The sequence below is a fragment of the Bufo gargarizans genome, chromosome 4, assembly GCF_014858855.1.
Source record: "Bufo gargarizans isolate SCDJY-AF-19 chromosome 4, ASM1485885v1, whole genome shotgun sequence".
In the NCBI taxonomy this organism is placed as follows: Eukaryota; Metazoa; Chordata; class Amphibia; order Anura; family Bufonidae; genus Bufo; species Bufo gargarizans.
In genome coordinates this window covers 526,216,134-526,240,135 of record NC_058083.1, presented here as the reverse complement: position 1 = coordinate 526,240,135, position 24,002 = coordinate 526,216,134, and positions in this window count along the sequence as shown.

Sequence of the window (24,002 nt, the reverse complement as noted above, 5' to 3'; positions counted from 1 at the left end):
ATGGTGGTCATGAAGTGATGGACATGGTCAGAAACAATGCTCAGGTAGCCCGTGGCATTTAAACGATGGCCAATTGGCACCAAGGGGCCTAAAGTTTGCCCAGAAAACATCCCCCACACCATTACACCACCACCACCAGCCTGCACAGTGGTAACAAGGCATGATGGATACATGTTCTCATTCTGTTTACGCCAAATTCGGACTCTACCATTTAAATGTCTCAACAGAAATCGAGACTCATCAGACCAGGCAACATTTTTCCAGTCTTCAACAGTCCAATTTTGGTGAGCTCGTGCAAATTGTAGCCTCTTTTTCCTATTTGTAGTGGAGATGAGTGGTACCCGGTGGGGTCTTCTGCTGTTGTAGCCCACCTTTCTTTCCCATTCTGACATTCAGTTTGGAGTTCAGGAGATTGTCTTGACCAGGACCACAACCCTACATGCATTGAAGCAACTGCCATGTGATTGGTTGACTAGATAATCGCATTAATGAGAAATAGAACAGGTGTTCCTAATAATTCTTTAGGTGAGTGTATGTTAAGATAATTGGTATGGGCTACAGTTCAACTTTTGGATGTTTTTGTCTCGCCGCGCACGGTGATGTATGACGTCACCGAGCTTGCCGACGCAATGACATCATCATGGGCCGCGCAAGATTTCGCACTAGATCGTCAATCAAGATGGCCGTTGGCTCTTCGCGATCAAATGGAAGAGGTAAGTATGATTTATTTAGTTATTTTTTTACACTGTGTTATTACTGTCAGATGCCGCAATCAGCTATGAACGCAGCATCTGAGGGATACAATGACGGGGAGCGGCCTATTGCCGTTCTCCGTCATTGTACCCACCACTTACAAAGAAGTGCGCTATGTGACGATGTAATTTGTCACAAAGCATTTTTTTTATTTGCAAAATTCGGCAAAGCAGCCGAATTGAATTTTCGCTCATCTCTAATGGCGATACAATGCAATTTTGTTTTCAGAAGGCAGTAAAACACTGCAAAAACTATATCAGCATGGAATCATCGCAATTTACTAATGGGGCGAATAAGGTTGTGATATCTTCTCAGCACTGTAAATAAGAAACCTGAAAAAACTATTGAATTATGTTTTTTTTTTCCAAATCCATAGTATTGCGTAGCATTATTAATACTATTATTATAATATTTTTTTCCACATTTTGCAGTAATTATACAGTACATTAAACAGTGACATTAAAAAATTCAACTTGTGCTTCATGAAGCTAAAAATAAAAACAAGCTAAGACTCTCGGAAGCCAAACAAAAATGTTGCTGCCAAAATTAGCTTGGTCTTTAGGGATAAAAAGATATGGGACTTGAAATGCGTTGGAAATATTTTTCTATGCTTTATGTATCTTCGGTATTCTTCTATATCTTCTAATTTAAGATAATTGGTATGGGCTAGAGTTCAACTTTTTGAAGCTTTTACCCTGATATAGTGTCCCACAAATAATCACCGCAGTGACCAGTTTTTGGAGAAAGTTCTCCTGCTCTTAGTCTGTGTCTCGTATAAGCGCCTATTCGATCAACTCTGAAATACATAGCTTCATTTTTATTTTTTTCGTAAAAAATAAGAAAAAGAGTAGAAATGCTTCTCCTTTTTTGCTCTCGGCTGAAGACTCGGTAATAATGTCCATTTGTATGTGAGCCTCTTCACCTTTACATAATACCGTCCTGCTCCCCAATCACATGAGATGGCGAAAACCGCTGTAAAATTACAATCAGGGGATTAGATGAAAGGGAGAAATATGGGCAAATTCTAAAGGTCACATATTGGCTGCCACAAGAAATTCTATAGCGATGTGCTATATGACTATTACACATAGACTATGAAAGGCCGCTGCTTGGCATTATGATGCAGCGCTTTACATTAACATCCTCTACAGGAACCCGATCCATAGTATTAGCTGTAATATCAATTCTACATCTCTAACAATGTCAACTGAGAGGGAAAACCGTCTACCAGACAGAAAAATCGCCCACCTGGTGCACAGCGCTGCGTTGTGTTCTGAGTTTTCTCAAAGCATGTATCTGAGCTGTTTTAAAATGTGTAAAAACTACATTAAATGTAACAATGAAGGAAGTCTAGAATAATAATACCGTCTACCGTCTCCTGTTATGTTATAATGTAAGACTGGAAAAAGAGAAGAATGAACCCATAACGAGGATCATGGAGAAAAAGATTGTATGTATGCATATGGAGGTCGGGGCCACACGGAAAAAAAACAAGGATTCATACAAACAGTCTGGCTTCAATGATTAAAACTTATCAGTACCGACGTACCGTATATATGTGAGCACAGGCCATGTGATAGAAGGGTAAGAAAGGATGTACAGAAGAAAACAATGTTGACTTCCATATGCAAACATCTAAAAACAGGGGTAAGTATTATATTCTTGTACATAGGAGCAGTATTATATTAGTTATATTCTTATACATAGGAGCAGTATTATAGTAGTTATATTCTTATACATAGGAGGCAATTTTTATTGTGAAAACAAACAAACAAAAAATACAATAAAAATACATTCTTACAATACAAAACCCAAAAAATAACAGGCATTGTACACACAATGATTACTCAGCTAGAATGCCTATAGAATTATATTAAACTGATAAAGTCCATATTTGCTGGGGAGGAAAAAGAAGAGGGGGGGTCGGGGGAAACAAAAAACAAAACAAACACAAAATAACATATTTTCTGTTTTAAACCAAAGACACATTCCTCCATAATTTCCTATTATTTGGGTTACTCCTTATCTCTAATGACTTAACCCACTGGAGCTCAGACATTATTTGGTTTGCGGCTGTGGTCTGGTGGAATGGCTCATTGTGTATAGACACGCGGGTTCTCATGTGCCAATGGTAATATTTTATGACAGAAATGATCAGGTACATTGTCCCCCTGTCTACATTACTATTTCTGGATGGAACAGCATAGATGATGTCAGGATAAGTCAGGGACTGCAGTAATGGGATGTTTAGCTTTTGTGACACCTCTTCCCATATTCTCCTCCCACCCCTGCAGTCAGATATGAAGTGCTCCATCGTCTCCTCCTGCTGACAACCGAGAGGACAGTTCCTATCTGAAACACTTAAAAATTTTAGGTTACCCCTAACAAATAGCTTTCCATGTAATGACAACCAAGCTATGTCAAAGAATTTGGCGGGGAGACGTTTCCCATTGAGGAGCTTCAGACTTTCTTGTAAAGTGCTAGTCACACAATCCCTCAAGACTAGTGGAGAACAAAAGAAAGCCCTACAGATCCTCACATATAGATCTTTCCTTGGCTTACCCTCAATGTAGGACTTCTCTATCTTCCACCTTCTCACACACTTCAGCCCATAGTCCAGGTACTGGGGGAGGTAGTCACTCGTCCATCGACCCCTCTTGAGACTGCCGCCTCGCACCCAAGATTCTGCAAAAGGCAATATCCAGTCCCTGACACTGTTCACCCACAGGGAGCTGTTCTCTGAGTCCAGGCAACCAAAATTAACTTTTAGAAACATGGAGTCAAAGAACACCCTTGGATTCAGCATATCCAACCCACCCTCTCTCCTCTGTAGGTAGGTGATCCCTCTTTTTATCAGGTTCAACCTGTTCCCCCACAACAGTTGGAAGAACAGGCTAAAGAGCCTAGCGGAGAAAGATTCCGGCAAAGGAAAAACGACAGAGACATACAAGAAGACAGGGACCAGGTAAGTCTTCAACATTTTAACCCTTTCTCTATAGGTCAGCCTCCAGTTCTTCCATCGCTGAACCTTTGCATTTCCGGCTTCCAACTTCTCTTCCCAATTTAGTTTGCCGTTATCATCCCTCCCAAATTTGACCCCTAGGATTTTAATATAGGTGGAGGCTCTCACAAATTGTGGCAGATCAAAATCTGGATCACTGTCTGATATCCAAAGAGCTTGACTCTTCTCAAGGTTGACCAGAGACCCTGAGGCCTCCGAGTAACTTCTGATGGCTGCAGACAACATCTCCACCTCACGAGGCTCAGATATCACTACAGTCACATCATCCGCATAGGCAACAACACTCAGGGGCAGGCAATGGGGGACCGGCACCCCCTGAAAACTACACTCCTGCAGTGACCTCAGGAATGGGTCTAGGGCAAATACATACAGCAGTGGACTCAGTGGGCAACCTTGTCTCACCCCTGCCTCAACCCTGAAGGTATCACCCTGCCAACCATTGACCAGAGGAAAGCTCTCAGCCTCGCAATACAAAGTCTTCAGCCAATCGATGAATTGCCCCGGAATACCGTACTTTGACAAAGTGGCCCATAGATACTCATGATCTACTCTGTCAAAGGCTTTAGCCTGGTCAAGACTGACGACATATCTCCCACACCTCAGAGCTTTACATCTCTCAAACATCTCCCTTATCGAGAGGACTGCTCCAGAGATGTTCCGCCCTTTTACTGTGCCAAACTGACAGCCTGACAACAGTGCTGAGGACAGACAAACTAATCTAGAAAAAAGAATTTTTGCCAGAATCTTTCTGTCAACATTCAAGAGGGCAATCAGCCTCCAGTTCTTGATGTCACTCGGCTCTTTACCTTTGGACAGCAGAATCAGCGAGGACACTCTCATGGATGGAGGCATCAGGTGACTTTCTAAACAATTTGTATATACATCCACGAGGATTGGGGCCAAGAGGTCTCTGAATGTCTTATAGAATTCTGCTGTTATCCCATCTGGACCTGGTGCCTTCTTCAGATGTAACTTATCAATGGCCTCTTTAACCTCCGCCACCGTCAAATCTGCTGTCAAAGGAGAAAAGTCCAAATCATTAGTATCAGGGAGCGGAGTTGCCTCCAAGAATTGGGTCATCTTGTCACTATCCAAAACCTTCCTCTGAAACAAGTCAGCATAGTAAGATCTCACCACCCCCAGGATACCCTCCCGAGATTCTTGCAAAACACCCTGGGGGTCAGTGAGACCGGTGACAGATTTATTTGCCACTCGCTCCCGGCAATTCTCAAAGGGATCAGGAGACCCTAAGGTCCCATAATCCCGTTCAAGAACCAGGGAGGTATACCTGCTGTACTGATACTGCCTCATCTCAGATTTCAGCCGGTCAATCCTTTGTTGGTCACCCCCTCCCGCCGAATAGAGTGACTCCAATTCTTTCCGCAGCTTGAGATACTGGCCATACTTACTCTTCCCCTTTATAACTGACAGTCTCTTTAAGAGGGATCTGATCTCATCCTTGACATCCTCCCACCAGTCGGCCATATTGCCATAAAAGTCCACTCTCTCTAGCTGACTCTGTATAAGAGAGTGAACATGACTCTGAACCGAAGGGTCTTCTAATAGACTGGAATTAAGTCTCCATAACCCTCTACCTGTCCCAGAACACTTTGTGAGACCCAAACGGAAATATAAGGCCAGATGGTCTGAATAAGGGACGATCTTCTCATCTTTCTCACCAATGGTCTCTGTAGGACTCACCAGAGCTAAATCTATCCGACTTCTTCTTTCACCACAAAAATAAGTAAATTTTGGTTTACGACCACCCTGCACAAACACATCTGACAACCCGGCCTGTTGAATGATTCTGTTTAGAACCTTGGAGTCTCTGGTAAGAGGCCTATTAGAGGTCCTGTCACTAGATGCCCTGGCGGCATTAAAATCTCCAGCCATGATGATAGGGATAGATGTGAAGAGATATGGCTTCACTTCATTATAAAGGTTAATCCTTTCAGTCACTGTCTGCGAACCATAGATATTGATGAGACGGAGCCTCCTACCCCGAATAGTAACTTCCAGAATTAGGCACCTTCCCATCAATACCTCTGTCAACCTATGTATAGTTACATCATTGGTGTTAAAGAGGATAGAGACCCCGGCACTTGGTTCTACAGCCAGTGACCAAAAGGATGGACCAGACCGCCATTCACGCTCGGCTTCCCGTAAGAGTCCTAACGTATTTAAACGTGTCTCTTGTAAGAAAAAGACATCAGCATCAAGAGACCTTAGATGTTCATAAACCGCATGCCTGGTCCTCCTCACTCTGACACTGTTCACATTACTGGAGAACACTTTAAGGTTGAAGTCAGCCATCAAAGCAAAGCAAAGCACAAGTAGCAGAGATATTACCCCCATCATCATAGATCTGAGTCTGAGCCCACCTGCCGACCACCTGTCTCCATGTCTGATTCGGACAGACGTTTAGCTCGCGGGGGTTTCCTTTTTGTGGGGGGGTCGCCCTCCTGGTCCTCATTAAACTCATCTACCACTCTCTTTAACTCTCTCTCCATCTCTTCCTCAGCGTCTGACTCTGATAGGACACCGTACCTATTTGTTATGGTCATGACACCTGACCCGGGGTCTACTTTCTTTTTGGAAGGCTTTTGGACAGTGGTCCATTCCCCCTCAGGCTTACGGCTGGTTTTATCCTTCTTCCGTCTTTTCTGTGGATTTATTGATGCTGGGGCAGAAGACGACGTGCCCACATCCTGCTCAGTGACCTCCCCGTTCCCCTCAGTGGCTCCTGGCTGGGACTGGTCAGGCACTATGTCACCTATATTGTCACCCATATTGTGCTGAGGCTCGGGCGGTGTCACTGCTGACCCTGACAACAACATCTCCTCCTCTAGGTCATCTGCCCCTTCCAGCAAGTCCTCATCAGGGAAGTCCTTACAAACATTATGCCAGGCGTCTGGACAGTCCCTGTGGGAGTGACCGATCCTACCACAGAGGTTGCACCGGATGTTCTGGCAGGTGGCGCTGACATGGCCGATCTCCCCGCATAAATTACATTTTACCAGGGTGCACACACTCGCAATATGACCGGCCTTTCCGCATTTAAAACATTTTCTAGGCTGACCCGCATAGAAGCATACCCCTTTCTCCCGGCCAATAAAGAATGAGTTGGGCAGATGTTGGGTAATGTTGTTAACCTGCCGTAACTTTACCAGGACCTTCCACCCCCCAGTCCATATGCCATCCTCGTCCCTAGTCTTGGTGAGATCTGACATTAGGTCACAGTGTCTTTTTAGCCATACAACAATATCCTGGTAGGGTACCGACTCGTTCCAGAATATTATGGTGACGCTTGCTGTGTCTGGTCTAGAGATGGGGATGAGGCTGAACTTATTCCAGCCATCAGCATCTCTCACCCGGGAGAAATGAGCCCAGAAGCGGTCCAGGTCAGACATGAGTTTAAAACTAACGTCATACCCCTGCCTGTCAGGAAGGTTTATCACTGCCAGGATGTTAGATGGCAGGAAACCTATTTGGTGGCACAGAAGTTCACGGACCACAAACCTCCTGTCAGGCAACTCCTCCTTGGCCCCTCTATGTCTGAACCTGACCACGTTCCTCCTCTTAAAAGCCTGACCTGTATAGTTCACATTAGATGTGAAGGATGGTGACCCACGGCTCCAGGCATTTCCAGAGGAGACACCACCAGTTCCACCCTCCTGCTGAACTTGGGGGCGCTGTGGTGGCTGCTGACCACCTGCACTATGGGGGTCTGACACTTCTGGTGTAACTAAAGGGGGGAAGTGCTGTGCATCAGACTGTACAGCCCCCTCCCCACCACCATCCTTTATACTCTGCGGGTCACAAGCCTCTGAAGGCTGACCCAATGGTGGACCCGAGTCTAGAGATGACCCCAAATCCCACACAGACTGTGAAGCGCTCCCCTCTGCAGAAACATCATCAGTAACATCACATACAGTCATATCAATGCAGTCACTGGCAGTATGATCCTGCTCTACAGAGCCCCGACAGTCCTGCTGAGCCATGACCTGTGAGCTCACTGCTGCACTGCTGCCTTCAGGCGAGAGTCCACAGTCCTGCTGCTCTCTACTGCCCCCCAGGCCTTGTGGTGACTGCACTGCTACTGCAGAGTTACCTTCTGGTTTCAGTCCACAGTCCTGCTGCTCTCTACTGCCCCCCAGCGCTTGTGGTGACTGCACTGCTACTGCAGAGTTACCTTCTGGTTGGAGTCCATAGTCCTGCTTCACAGTACAAACTTCTGGAACTTGTGGTACCTTTTGAGGAGTCTCTGCAGGTCTTTGCTGGTGCTGGACACTTTCTTCCACTTCTCTGTACAAATTCCCTTTCTCAAAAGGGAAGCTGGCTGGTCTGAGGACTGGTCTTGCACAGGCCTGCTGGGTGTCATCTGGACAGGTTAGAGACCTGGGTTTAGATGGAGATGGTTCTGGCGCAGGTCTTTCCTCATGTCTTTGCTGGTTCCTGAAGGATTCAGCGACTGGTCCCATCTGCTCCAATACAGCCTCCATGTCCTGCACAGTGTCAGCGAGCTGCACAGCGAGGGAGCTCAGCTTCTTGTCATGAACAGCCTGATTGTTGGGGTTTGCTGCCTTTAGCTTATAGACACAATCTATCTGCTTCTGCAGCTGGAGTTTTGTCTTTTTTAAAGTCTCTAGTCTCTTGACCAGAGCTGGGATCCGCTCGGCCAGACATAGTTCTGGTGCACGCTGAGTATTGGGGGGCTGTGTCGGCAGTGTACTCACAGAATGGCTCCTTACAGGCGTCCCTCCGCTTGGTCCTTGCACTGGACTTGGTGCAGCCGTGGTCACTGCTGCGAGGTCACTATCTCCAGATTGGTGACTGGGCCCCTGGTTCTTCCCAGTGACCGCACTTGTGGCCCCATGAAGCCTTCCTGCAGTACTCCCTCTGGTCTCATCTGTCGTGTTGGCGACTTTTGCGCTGTTCCCACTCCCATAACGCGTGCGGTCAGACCGCATCAGGACAGACTGTTGCAGATTCTCCTGCATGGTCTGCTTCTCCAGGGACGTTCTCCTCTGTCTGCCTGCGGGTGGGGTGGATTGCACACCTGCAGCCATGCTCTCACTCAGTGATGTTTCCTTCTTTACTTCCAACATTTTCTTTCCTTCTTTGCTTCCTGCTGCACTGGGACTGGCAGCACTCGGAACATTCCTTCCTTCCAAAGAAACTTTTGGATAATTATCCATGGTGTGAGAGGTCTGGGAATTGTTTCCCAGAATAGGCCTTGAAGCCTGGGCCTTGCTTGGGGAGCATTCCCTCCCAGAGTGGCCCCGCCCTGGGCTTTCTCCAGACATCCAAAGCCTCAGGAGAGCTACTGACACACGTCCTCACAGCTAGGAGGCAGTATTATAGTAGTTATATTCTTGTACATAGGAGCAGTATTATAGTAGTTATATTCTTGTACATAGGAGCAGTATTATAGTAGTTATATTCTTGTACATAGGAGCAGTATTATAGTAGTTATATTCTTGTACATAGGAGCAGTATTATAGTAGTTATATTCTTGTACATAGGGGGCAGTATTATAGTAGTTATATTCTTGTACATAGGAGCAGTATTATAGTTATATTCTTGTACATAGGAGCAGTATTATAGTTATATTCTTGTACATAGGAGCAGTATTATAGCAGTTATATTCTTGTACATAGGGGCAGTATTATAGCAGTTATATTCTTGTACATAGAAGGCAGTATTATAGTAGTTATATTCTTGTACATAGGAGCAGTATTATAGTTGTTATATTCTTGTACATAGGAGCAGTATTATAGTAGTTATATTCTTGTACATAGGAGCAGTATTATAGCAGTTATATTCTTGTACATAGAAGGCAGTATTATAGTAGTTATATTCTTGTACATAGGAGCAGTATTATAGTAGTTATATTCTTGTATATAGGAGGCAGTATTATAGTAGTTATATTCTTGTACATAGGAGCAGTATTATAGCAGTTATATTCTTGTACATAGAAGGCAGTATTATAGTAGTTATATTCTTGTACATAGGAGCAGTATTATAGTTGTTATATTCTTGTACATAGGAGCAGTATTATAGTAGTTATATTCTTGTACATAGGAGCAGTATTATAGCAGTTATATTCTTGTACATAGATGGCAGTATTATAGTAGTTATATTCCTGTACATAGGAGCAGTATTATAGTAGTTATATTCTTGTACATAGGAGCAGTATTATAGTAGTTATATTCTTGTACATAGGAGCAGTATTATAGTAGTTATTTTCTTGTACATAGGAGCAGTATTATAGTAGTTATATTCTTGTACATAGGAGCAGTATTATAGCAGTTATATTCTTGTACATAGGAGCAGTATTATAGTAGTTATATTCTTGTACATAGGAGCAGTATTATTGTAGTTATATTCTTGTACATAGGAGCAGTAATATAGTAGTTATATTTTTGTACATAGGAGGCAGTATTATAGTAGTTATATTCTTGTACATGGGAGCAGTATTATTGTAGTTATTTTTTTGTACATAGGAGCAGTATTATAGTAGTTATATTCTTGTACATAGGAGCAGTATTATTGTAGTTATATTCTTGTACATAGGAGCAGTATTATAGTAGTTATATTCTTGTACATAGGAGCAGTATTATAGTAGTTATATTCTTGTACATAGGAGCAGTATTATAGTAGTTATATTCTTGTACATAGGAGCAGTATTATAGTAGTTATATTCTTGTACATAGGAGGCGTATTATAGTAGTTATATTCTTGTACATAGGAGCAGTATTATAGTAGTTATATTCTTGTACATAGGAGGCAGTATTATAGTAGTTATATTCTTGTACATAGGAGCAGTAATATAGTAGTTATATTCTTGTACATAGGAGCAGTATTATAGTAGTTATATTCTTGTACATAGGAGCAGTATTATAGTAGTTATATTCTTGTACATGGGAGCAGTATTATTGTAGTTATATTCTTGTACATAGGAGCAGTATTATTGTAGTTGCATTCTTGTACATAGGAGCAGTATTATTGTAGTTATATTCTTGTACATAGGAGCAGTAATATAGTAGTTATATTCTTGTACATGGGAGCAGTATTATTGTAGTTATATTCTTGTACATAGGATGCAGTATTATTGTAGTTATATTCTTGTACATAGGAGCAGTATTATAGTAGTTATATTCTTGTACATAGGAGCAGTAATATAGTAGTTATATTCTTGTACATAGGATGCAGTATTATTGTAGTTATATTCTTGTACATAGGAGCAGTATTATAGTAGTTATATTCTTGTACATAGGAGCAGTAATATAGTAGTTATATTCTTGTACATAGGAGCAGTATTATTGTAGTTATATTCTTGTACATAGGAGCAGTAATATAGTAGTTATATTCTTGTACATGGGAGCAGTATTATTGTAGTTATATTCTTGTACATAGGATGCAGTATTATTGTAGTTATATTCTTGTTCATAGGAGCAGTATTATAGTAGTTATATTCTTGTACATCGGAGCAGTATTATAGTAGTTATATTCTTGTTCATAGGAGCAGTATTATAGTAGTTATATCCCTGTACATAGGAGCAGCATTATAGTAATTATATACTTGTACATAGGAGCAGTATTATAGTAGTTATATTCTTGTACATAGGCGGCAGTTTGACAAAAGTTATATTATTATTTCACTGATGCTTTAAAGTTCTTATTCCACCCTGACATCATTACTACTTGGTCAGACTAAATAAATGCAGTTATTATGAAGTTTTGACGTGATGATAATTGACCCTATTTTCGATAATGTACTTTCTTTCATGTCCTTTCTATTTGTTGTATTATAATGGACATCCATAATTTCCACAATTCTAAGAACTACGAATGGCTTTTCTAGTCATCTTCAGTGTTGTGCCTCCATTCTCATGAACTTACTGGATGCTACCAGCAATCTTCTTTGCTCGTCTTGAAGCAATTCACTATTTGGCAGTAAATTAAATTGTTCCATAAAAAGGAAGGTTCTTGTGTAATGGGCAATGTGTCATAAAAGCTTACATTTGGAGAAACGTCGGTTAAATAGAATTGATTTTGGTTATTGATAAAAGTAATAGCCCACGAGGACAAGCTCCTCTGCAGGAGAAATCACTCAATGTAATTGTCTTTCAGGTGCTGAAATTCATTTGCCTTCGAGAAGACCCTGTAACGTCTTAAGATTTTTTCGTTACTTTTTCTATAGAATTTTTGGGTAATTTTTTTTATTCTATTAGAATCAGACTTTTATGTCTTCTCAGAATCCTCAGTGACTGACATGGCTGTTATGACACCATCTTTTGTCTATTTTTTCATATACCTTTGTCTTCTTGGCATTTGTCACATCTGCCATCTTTCTCTCTGTCACTCCTCTCCTGCTCTTCCCTGCTGCTCTCCTCCTCCACTCCTTGGTTGGTTCTTCTTGCGCCCTGACTCTCTGCCTCTTAAAAGTTCAGAGCTATTCAAAACTTTTTGTCTCTCCAGACAGTCAGGATATGTCAGCAGGATCAACCCTAGTAAGGCATCGTTCACACTTCAGTGTTTGGTCAGTGATTTCCATCAGTGATTTTTTTAGCCTAAATCAGGTTCGGGTCAAAACCACAGAACAAGTGCAGGTCTTTCCATGATACCTTATCTCTGTGTAGGCTTCACTTCTGTTTTTGGCTCACAAATCACTGATGGAAATCACTGACCAAACACTGAAGTGCGAACGAGGCCTAACCTTATCATGCCGCCATTAGGGTTGATTCTGCTGATTAAAATGATACCTCATGAAAATCGGTTGCAATTAGTGATGAGCGAATCAAAGTCCACAAAGTAGCAAATCGATTTAAATTGAAACAAAAAAAAAATACTTATCTGCTCCATTTGCTCGCGACGGGCTGGCGGCCGCCATCTTGCTTGAAGATCTAGCATGAAATCCCATGTGCAGTGACTTATGACATCACCATGCCGGCTGGCGTGATGACGTCATCTTGGGCTGCGTGGGATTTCACGTCAGAACTTAAAGTAAGATGGCGGCGGCCCGGCTCACCGCCCCTTTTCATGATGTGTCACGCCCTTTCAGAGCACATGGGGCTGATGGGAATGAGCTGTAATACCAAACACAGCCACTATAAAATGGATGGCGCTGTGCTTGTCTATGTGCTGTGGCCGCATCAAACAGCTGATCGATGATGATGATGATGGGAGTCGGACCCCACCAGTCTGATATATATGGCATTTAAAGAGGTTTTCTGGTCTGAATTCTCATGCCTTTAAAAAGATCATTTATGAAGGTCGCTGGAATTTTTTAATGCATTTCTTTTATCTTTATTGCTTGCATCGGCTACTGTTGGCTGTGGTCACATGATCATGTCCATGCAACACTTTATTTCCTGTGATGTCCATGGGCGGGGCAATGATAGGGGAGTGTCCAGGTCACTAGCTGGGTGGGAGGAGTTATAAACTAGGTCAGAGGAAGGAGAAGTGCATCATGGGTTTGGTTGGACACAGCAACAGGAAGTGCTACATACATACAGGAGAGGAAACCAGAAACTGAAATTGAAAAAAAAAAGAGCTTGGGGAAGAAGAACAGGACGTAAATTATTACATGAGTATATCTGTTGAAAACCATAGTAATCCCACAAACCCCTTTAAGACCTAGAAAACCATCTTTAACCCTTTCATGACCAGGCCCAAAAAAGGCCTGAATGTCCAGGCATCTTTTTTGTGATTTTGTGCACATAGTGGTTTAGTGACAGTAGCTTTTTTTCTTTGACTACCAAAATACATTTTCCGATAATTTTTTTTTTTACTTGAAACTTAGGACTTTTTATTAAAATGTTCTTTTAGAGATTTCTTTTTCCTTTTTCTAGGTTTAATTTGGAGGAAAACAGCTAATTAATATTAGTATTTTTTTATTATAGCTTTTTATTTCTGAAACATTAAAACTGACACAAAAATTTATTATTGCAATGGGTTCCCTAGTCCCTATTTTGTGATGATCGTTTTCATATAGAACATGTATAGGTTTAAGCGAATTGGGGGACTATGGAGACGGTTTCTGTTAGCGACTGTATTTTTTATTTTATTTTTTTACATTTTTTATTTGTACTTTTTATTATTATTATTATTTTTTTACCTATATTATTATTTTTTTAGGCACATAATATCCCCCAGGAGGTCATTAAAAGACCTCTGCCTTTTTTTTTTAACTTTTTTTTTTTCACTGTTTCCACTGTAACTGGGGCATCCACAGGAGCCCCAGTTTCAGGGGAAAACAGCCCCCTGTGGGGGGCATAACACACAGGCAGGTCTGATCAGGGTCTCCTCAGACCCTGCAGCTCTGCTCCTGCCCCAGACATGTGACCGCCGGGACTAACAGAGGAAGCGGCTCTGCCTCTTCCTGCTCTCCCCCCTGGGCTCGTGCAGCGCTATTCTACCAGCCCCGGAGAAGGCAAAAGAGGTACCCGACCCGAACCAACCAGCTAGATTGCAGGAGCAGGAGCTTTAATCCCAGCGCTTATCAGTGCTGTATAGGATGTATATACCCAGTGGGCAGTCGGGAATAGGTTAAGGGCAAGGACTGGTGTGAATACTGACAATCTCTGTGAAGTAGGAAGCATAAGGAAACGGGATGAATGGTGACCTGGGTGGCTGGTGGGAGCACTTACAAATCTCTCCCTGTACATACAGGCTGCTGGGTTGACACAATTTTCCATCTCGATTCACCATCTCCTGACAGCTTGTCTAGATGAACGGCGTGAAGTGCGGCGCTGTCAGGACACTCGAACATTCCCTTTTTTATGTAAAATGTCTGGTGTCTTCGACTTGACAGGTCCGATATCGTCTAATATCCCGTTTTCTCAGGTTGTAAGATGGCCAGATGACAGAAGACGGAGACAAATTGACTTCTTAAGAGACGATATGAGGAGATTATCAGCAATGTGAGGACTTTCATCCTGGCGGGACGGTTCCCTCTTGCTGTTTTCTGTAGCATCTACTAACCTTTCTGGAAGTTTCTGTGCCGATCTGGAGATAAGTTTGGCATAGAGTTAAGAGGTGCCATAAGTAGTGATGAGTGAAGCGAGCTTCAGATCCTTGATCCGAAGTTGCTTCGCTCAAAAGTCCGGTTTAATGCTGTACGGATATCCGTACAGCATTAAAATGTATGGCCTCCGACGAAGCGAAGCCAGTTATTCCCCGAGTCTCGTGAATAACTTCTGTATTTGATTTTTAAACTGAAAAAACATTTTAAAACTTAGATCCGAACTTGAGTTCAGTTCCGAGTTTCAAGTTTTAAAATGTTTTTTTTTTCAGTTTAAAAATCAAATACTGAAGTTATTCACGAGACTTGGGGAATAACTGGCTTCGCTTCGTCGGAGGCCATACATTTTAATCTTGTACTGAGACGGATATCCGTACAGCATTAAACCAAAGTTTTGAGCAAAGTGACTTCAGATCTAGGATCCGAAGTCGCTTCGCTCATCACTAACCATAAGATACACAATCCGTGCCACGTAGACCATCCTAGCTATGTAAGGTGCCAGTATAGTCCCACCCCTGCTCTACTCTGAACCGCCCTCTCTGGAGTGCATTTACATAATCCCTCCCCTATAGGTTCCTTTTATGGGACAAGTTTCAGCAAACAGCTCCAAATATCTTAGCTTCTTGAAACCTCTCGCCTATACCATAAGTGTTACATTAGAGGAATCGTTAGTTATTTAATTCATTTACATAGCGCTTACATATTCTGCAGTGCTGTACAGAGATTCTCATCCTTCACATTAGTTCTGATTACCTTTGGGCTCATGCAGTACCCCAGAGCTGGGCGTATGTGTAATCGTTTGTGTCATTATGCTGTATTGTTAATGTTATGTATCATTATGTCATTCATTCCAGCAGAAAACATAAGTGTGTCAAAACAGCAGAGTGATCAGAGAAATTACAACTTTACAGGCACTGCTGCAGGTAAGGGACCACAACTCAGACACCCATCACCTAGAATCATCACCAGGCCGGACTAGCATCAAGCCTGTATCTCAGTGGACATCTGTCTCCACAATAAATTGCCATCCAACCAGTCACCATACCTCCTCATCGGATCACTTTGTACGTAAACATGCTGGATGTGCCACAAGTTATATTTTGCACTAAATTACAAGAGTCTGTTCTACGTTTACTTCTGGCCTGATTCTTCAAACAACCTTTCCACAGCATTAATCCCCAGGAAGTAACAGCCTGAAGGAGTACAAAGTGACACAACACCTCATCAGGACCACTACTACTCCCATCCTCTGCATTGGATCCTTAGGGGCTTATTGCACAGCATACCCATGGGAAGACCATACAAACACCTTGAAAACATTGCCAGTCAGAAAACTGTCCTAACCACTGAGCCACCATGCTACTGCCACTTATAGAGATCCAGTAGGGGTAGGAAGTCTTACAGGCAATGGGGAAAAAAATTATGCAAGTTCTCCATCTTTCTCATTAGTGCCACCTATAGGTAGCTACCCTATAAGTCAATATTTCACCAATTTAAGGGTATCTACCTATAGGTGGCACTAGAGAGTCAATTTTCTTCTTCCTGGAGGAGAGCTAATAGGTTGGTCACACCTGAACGTGCAGATGTGGTCGGAGATCTTCAGTTGCCATCTATCCTGCCAATCCTGGACATGACACTGTAATCTGATGACTGCACAGACACCTGATACAGTTCCCGAGAGTACAATAAAGAATAAAAATCCATCTGTACTGCCCAATAGACAAGGACAGTAAATTGTCAACGATCAGAGGTCGATTCCACTTGTAAAAACAATCTCTTGTTTCCATCTGGAAACAGACGACAAGCTGCTGTTGATGGATCTGATTTTTTTCAAAGTGTCTATTTAGTATTTTAAATAAAGTACTTTAAATAACCAGTGGGTTTGATGGGTTAATTAACCTTTTAAAGGAGTTTTCCAGACTACTAATATTGATAAGCTATCCTCGGGATAGGTGATCCATGTACGATTGGTCAGGACACCACACGCCCCCACCAGTCAGCACCAACCGGTGGTGGCCATACTGGGTTACTGCAGCTCAGCTTCCATGCATGTGAATGTAACCGCCGTAAAGGGGCGGTTCAGTTGCAGATTTCCCTTAAAGGGGCAGTTTAGTGAGCAGCCCGCAGGGGGATCCAGGCTGATGACCCCCTTATTAAAGGAGCGTTCTTCTTTAACCCATCAGATATCTTCTAGATAATTCTCTGGCGTTTTCACAGTCAGCCCAGTCTGCAGAAGACTGATTATTCCCCTTATAATTTGCACATGGGAAGTGAGAGCGGGGCGTTTATCATACTGACATAATGTGTTCCTCCTTTGAATTTTCCGTGGCTGCGAAATGATAAAAATTGATTTACGATTTTAATGTTAGCAGCCTGTCATGTCTGTGATAGGAAGAAAAACGGCATAATTTACTTGCCATATCTGATGCTAACACATGACCTTAGAGATGACTGGCTGACCGGACACGCACCTCTAATTAAATTATTTTTTTTATTTCAGAAGAGGTGTGTATTAATTCCAAGTGACATCACATAAAACATGTAATATCTGTGCTAATGTTCTTATATCACCCTGGCTGAGGGCTCCCACAGTCGTCCTCCAACACCAGGGGCATAATGCACCAGGTAACTGCTCCGAAAAAGTAAGGAGACCGAAAAAAGTGAAGTAAAAACATGCTTGCCTACTAGAGGAGGATCTCCAAAGAAGGGAAAATCTCCTGCAAGAGCTGAGAGGTCTCCAAGACGCTACATCCAGATTCCTCATCCTCCCAGGCTCCCACCCCCCACCCTCCTACTTCTCATCACTCCAGGTGCCCCTGTCGACAGTGTCCTGACTACTGGAGTAGTCCATGGTATGTTGACTACTGTTGGACTGCAGAGGATTAGAAGTTGCAGGAACCAGAAGATTTTAGTCTTGTGTCTATATGTACTTAGGGGGTCTGTTCTGAAGTCTTTATTTACTAAAGGGGGATGGTTGGGGGTCATTATTCATTTAGGAGGTCTGGTCTAGGGTTCTTCTTTATTTAGAAGTATGGTCTGGGGTCATTATTTATTTAGGGGTATAGTCTGGGGCAGTTATTTATTTAGAGGTATTGTCTTGGTCATTATTTATTTAGAGGTCTGGTCTGGGGTCATTATTTATTTAGAGATATGGCTTGGGGTTGTTATTTATGGTCTAGGGTTATTATTTATTTAGCGGTATGGTCTGGGTCATTATTTTTTTTAAAGTATGGTCTGGCGTGGTTATTTATTTAGGTGTATGGTCTGGGGTCATTATTTATTTAAGGGTATAGGGTTATTATTTATTTAGTGCTATGGTCTGGGGGTCATTGTTTATTTTGAGGTATGGCCTGTGGTTATTTATTTAACATTATGATCTGGGTCATTATTGATTTAGCAGTATGGTCTGGGGTCATTATTTATTTAGAGATATGGTCTGGGTCATTATTTATTCAGGGGTATGGTCTGGGGTTGTTAATTATTTAGGGGTATGGTCTGGGTCATTATTTAGAGGTATGGTCTGGAATCATTATTTTTTAGGAGTATACTCTGGGTCATTATTTATTTAGGTGTATGGTCTGGGTCATTATTTATTGAGGTATGGGCTTGGCCATTTTTATTTCAGGGATATGGTCTGGGGTTATTTATTTAGGGGTATGGTCTGGGGTCATTATTTATTTAAAGATATGGTCTGGGTCATCATATATTCAGGGGTATGGCCTGAGGTTGTTATTTATTTAGGGGTATTATCTAGGTCATTATTTATTCAGGGATATATTTAGTCTGGGGTTGTTATTTATTTAGAGGTATGGTCTAGGGTCATTATATATTGAGGTATGGTCTTGGCCATTTTTTATTCAGGGATATAGTCTGGGGTTATTTATTTAGGGGTATGGTCTGGGGGGTCATTATTTATTTAGATATATGGTCTGGTTCATTATTTATTTAGGGTTTGGTCTGGTTTATTTGTCTGTTCTGGGGACATTATTTAGTTAGGGGGTATAGTCTGAGGTTTGTATTTAACAATTCTGGTCTGAAGTCTTTTTTATTTAGCAGGTATGTTTTGGGGTTACATAGATGGTATAGACTGGGGTCTTTATTTAAGAGATATGCGCTTGGGTTATTTCAGGGGTGTGGTCTGGAGGTGTGGTATCTTTAAAGGGGTTCTGCACCTTCATTTAACTGATGATCTATCCTCTGGATAGATCATCAGCTTCTGATCGGCGGGGGTCCGACACCCGGGACCCCCGCCGATCAGCTGCTTGAGAAGGCAGCGGCGCTCCAGCAGCGCCGTTGCCTTCTCACTGTTTACCGCCGGACCGCCCGCCCACTGACGTCACGACTTGTATCAACTAGAGTGGGCGCGGCTAAGCTCCATTCAAGTGAACAGAGCTTAGCCGCGCCCACTGTAGTTGATACAAGTCGTGACGTCAGTGGGCGGGCGGCCCGGCGGTAAATAGTGAGAAGGCAGCGGCGCTGCTGGAGCACCGCTGCCTTCTCAAACAGCTGATCGGCGGGGGTCCCGGGTGTCGGACCCCGGGCCGATCAGAAGCTGATGATCTATCCAGAGGATAGATCATCAGTTAAATGAAGGTGCAGAACCCCTTTAATAAGAGTGCATGGTCTAGGGTTATGTATGAGGTATGGTCTGGGTTCTTTATTTATTTAAAAGGGTATGGTCTGAGGGTATTTAGGGTTTCTGGTCCGGGGACTTATTTTTTCAATTGGTCTGGTTTGGGGTTTGTATTTACTTAGGGGACCTGTGTGGCAACCTTTTTTAATAAGGGGGTCTGGAGCCTTTATTTACAGTATTTAAGGGGTATGGTCTGGGTCTGCATTTACTCTAGTGTGAGGTGTGTATTTTATTTTGAGGTTCCGAGGTACTTATTTATTTAGTAGGTCTAGTCTTAGTTAAGCGGGTATATTAATCTAATATATAAAGCTGAGTATATGTATGTGTGTGTATATATCTCAGGGCCGTCTTTACCAAGGGGCAAAAGGGGCAGCTGCCCTGGGCCCAGTTGCTCCTGGGGGGCCCAAGGCAGCTGCCTCTTGAGCCCTGCTAGCTACTGCCCCGGGTGTCAGGCTGTCGGCTACACAGGCATCATGGATCGTACTGTGTTAATGCTCTTAATTCTAGGACCTTAATGAGTTTTGCTCTAGGACCTTAATGACATCATTACCATGTGACCAGTAACCTAGCAATTACTGGTCACATGGCTATGAGGTCATCGCAGGTCCTTGAGTGTTGCAGAAGTTAACTGTGGAGCTTTTTTGTGTAAAGATTACATCAGAAAAAGGTGACGGGGCTGCTATGTTAATATACTGTAAACTACTGTATAGTGGGGTGCTGTATACTGTGTGGTGGGCTTTATACTGTGTGGTGGGCTGTATATTGTGTGGTGGGCTATATATTGTGTAATGGGCTGTATATTGTGTGGTGGGCTGTATACTGTGGGGGAGGGGGGGGGGTGGCCTGTATACTGTGTGGGAGCCTGTATACTGTGTGGGGGCCTGTATACTGTGTGGTGGGCTGTATACTGTGGGGGGGGGGGTGGCCTGTATACTGTGTGGGGGCCTGTATACTGTGTGGTGGGCTGTATACTGTGTGGTGGGCTGTATACTGTGGGGGCCTGTATAGTGTGGGGGGGGCCTGTATAGTGGGGGGGAGTGCTATACTGCTGTACTGTATAGTGTGGGGGGCTGTATCGTGTATAGTTTGGGGTGCTGTATACAGTGAGGTGTTGTATACTGTGGGGTGCTGTATACTGTGGGCTGCTATACTGCTCTACTATATACTGTGGGGTACTGTATAGTGTGGGGTGCTATACTGCATACTGTGTGGTGCTGTATACTATAGGGTGCTATACTGCATACTGTGGGGTGCTGGGGTGCACTGTAACACTAGGGTGAGCCGAGCCCTAGTCTCCTTCCTGCAGAGCGGTGCCCACTTCCAGCCTGAGCCCAGCTGCCCAGAGCACTGATCCTGAGCCGCTGGAGTCTTCAGAACTGGAAGTATTTACAGTCATTCACTGTACTCTACCAGGGGTGTGGATTTTTTGTGTGTGTGTTGTGGTGGAGGGCGTGATTGCCTGCTAAGGTGTAGGAAGGCGGGATCCAGGGGGCCCAAGTACATTTTTGCCCAGGGTCCAATCAATATTAAAGACGGCCCTGATATATCTGTTAAAGGAATCCGCATTTGTAATCACGAAATTTGGCACACAGGTACATCAGGTGTCCGGGAAGGTTTTAGACCAGGTCTCAGCTCTCTAGGACGTACAGTTCCTGAGATATTCCCAAATATGCCAATATGGCACATCACATGATCTACATTAGCCAATAGAAGCCTGCAGGTCTTTCTATTCATATCCCAACTGCCATACACATGGTCACATGTCCCTTATCAGCCAATAGAAGCTCGCAGGCACTTAGCCTCCACATACACACAGTTTTACACCAGGTTTCCATATCAACCCAGCCATTTTTCTTCACTGCTGTAGATCAGCTTTAAAGGGGCAGGGAGTTATGGATGACACTGTTCAGCGAGCGGAGTGCTGTGGAGGTCACAGTTAGTTGCCATTTAGGCCACCCTCAAAAGACGGACTTAACAACCCCTCCCCATGTCCCTCTAAGCCATGCCCATGACCAGGTTAGGTCACGCCCATCCCACTTCGCAGCTGACAGGAATTAAAAAAATGAAGGTAAAAATCAACTTCTGTCAGCTGCAGGGGTTTGAGGGAGGGGGTGACTTTCTCCCTGCAGCTCACTCTTAGCACTGTGCTGCTGTCTGAGAGTGAGCTGCTCAAAAGGACATCCCTGTGTCCGTCCACCCTATGGGCAGGCTGCTGTGGAGGTCACAATTAAGGGGACAGTCCGCTATGGAGGTCAGTGTTAAGGGGCAGATTGCTGTAGAGGCCACTGTTAAGGGGGCAGGGTGTTGTGGAAATCACTGTTAAGGAGAAGGGGTACTGTGGAGGTCACTATTAAAGGGGCGGCCACTGTGAAGGTCACTGTTAAAGGGGAGGGTGCTGTGAATGTTACTGTTAAGGGGGCAGGCCGCTGTGGCGGTCACTGTTAAAGAGGCGGGTACTGTGGAGGTCACTGTTAAGGGTGTGGAGTATTATAGATGTCACTGTTATAGTGGATACTGTCAATATATTTCAACGATACACACGAACATTAAATTAAAAAGGGTCTAATAGTTTTTTGTAACTATTATTGAAGAAAATAAAATATTTATAAAAAAATAAATAAAATAGGTTAAATATATCCGAGGGAAGCCGGGTCCTTCAGCTAGTATATATATTTATAGAAGGTGTAGACTGTGTTTTGTACTTCTACTTGCTTTAGAGGGTCTGGGATTGGTATTTTTTGTGGTATGATGTCCATAATTAGTTTGTGATATGATGGGGTCAATCTCATGCACTACTTGAAGGGAGTTGCCTATATACATGGGGGAGGGGGGGACATGATAAGCATCATTTAATACTCCTATATTCAGATTCTCCCTAATGTCCAAAGTATGAGTTAAAGAGGACCTTTCACTACTCTACAAACGAAAAACTAACTATACCTGTGGGCAGAGCGGCGCCCAGGGGTCCCCCTGCACTTACTAGTAAGTCTGGGCGCCGCTCCGTTCGCCCGGTATAGGCTCCGGTGCCTGCGCTCCCTCTGACTGTTTTCTTGTAGGAGGCGTGTCCCTTGCTGCACTGCTGGCCAATCGCAGCGCACAGCTCATAGCCAGGCTATGAGCTGTGCGCTGTGATTGGCCAGCAGTGCAGCAAGGGACACGCCTCCTACAAGAAAACAGTCAGAGAAGCGCAGACACCGGAGTTTATACCGGGCGAACGGAGCGGCGCCCAGACTTACTAGTAAGTGCAGGGGGACCCCTGGGCGCCGCTCTGCCCACAGGTATAGTTAGTTTTTCGTTTGTAGAGTAGTGAAAGGTCCTCTTTAAAGAGTTGCAATGAGCTGTGAGTTTCTTATACTGGGTACTGTAAGGTGGCCTTCACGGTAGGACAATGAGGGGCCACACCTTTCGTGTTCAAGTTTGGAGTCAGGGGACTACCTACGTGAGCAGGAGGAAAAGAACAACAAGTACCAGAAATCCTAAACACAAAATTTTATTTACAGGTAATATAGAATGGAATATTCCATTAAGATCAGCATGTGGTCAACGCAACAGTATGTCAGAATTCGCACCATAGACATAATTTCATCTGACAAGAAACATGGATGCTCAGCCAAAATGGTGGAAATTGCCTATTCTGCCAAATTTTCATGTAATATTTATAATCAGCTTTAGGCTACTTTCACACTAGCGTTTTTTTGCGGATCTGTCATGGATCTGCAAAAACGCTTCAGTTACAATAATAAAACCGTATACATCCATCATGAACGGATCCGGTTGTGATATGTCTTCTATAGCCATGATGGATCCGTCTTGAACACCATTGAAAGTCAATGGGGGTCAGATCCGTTTTCTATTGTGCCAGATTCTGTCCGAGAAAACGGATCCGTCCCCATTGACTTACATTTTGGCTCTGCCTCGTCAGGCGGACAGCACAACGCTGCAGGCAGCCTCCAGAGAGGAATGGTGACAGAACGGAGGCAAACTGATGCATTCTGAGCGGATTCCATTCAGAATGCATTAGGGCAAAACTGATTCGTTTTGGACCGCGTGTGGGAGCCCTGAATGGATCTCACAAAAAAGGAAAGCCAAAACGCCAGTGTGAAAGTAGCCTTAGTGGTAAGGATTTCACTTGCTTACTCACTGTCCTTAGAGTAGAAAATGTTGCATACGGTATAATGAGCTTTGGTTCATTTTTGGCGAAAGTCTTCAAAATAGAAAACAGTCAGCCAGATATAAAAGAAATGAAATAAATAAATAAATGAATAAAAGAACAAAAAAATAATAAGAAATTAAATAAAAAAACTATTAAAAAACATCCTGCTGAAAAGAACACCCACAAATTGCCTTGAGCAAATTAACTTACCGTATTTTTCACTCTATAAGACGCACTTTTTTTGCCCCCCAAAGTGGGGGAAAATGTTAGTGCGTCTTATGGGGGAAATTACTAATGAGCGCTTCCATTTTGGAAGCGCTCATTAGTACCAAGGATCGGGAAGCGGTGAATGCAGCGCTCCACAGGCTCTGTACTCACCACTTCCCGGTCCTCGGCCGCCCGCTGTGCTGTG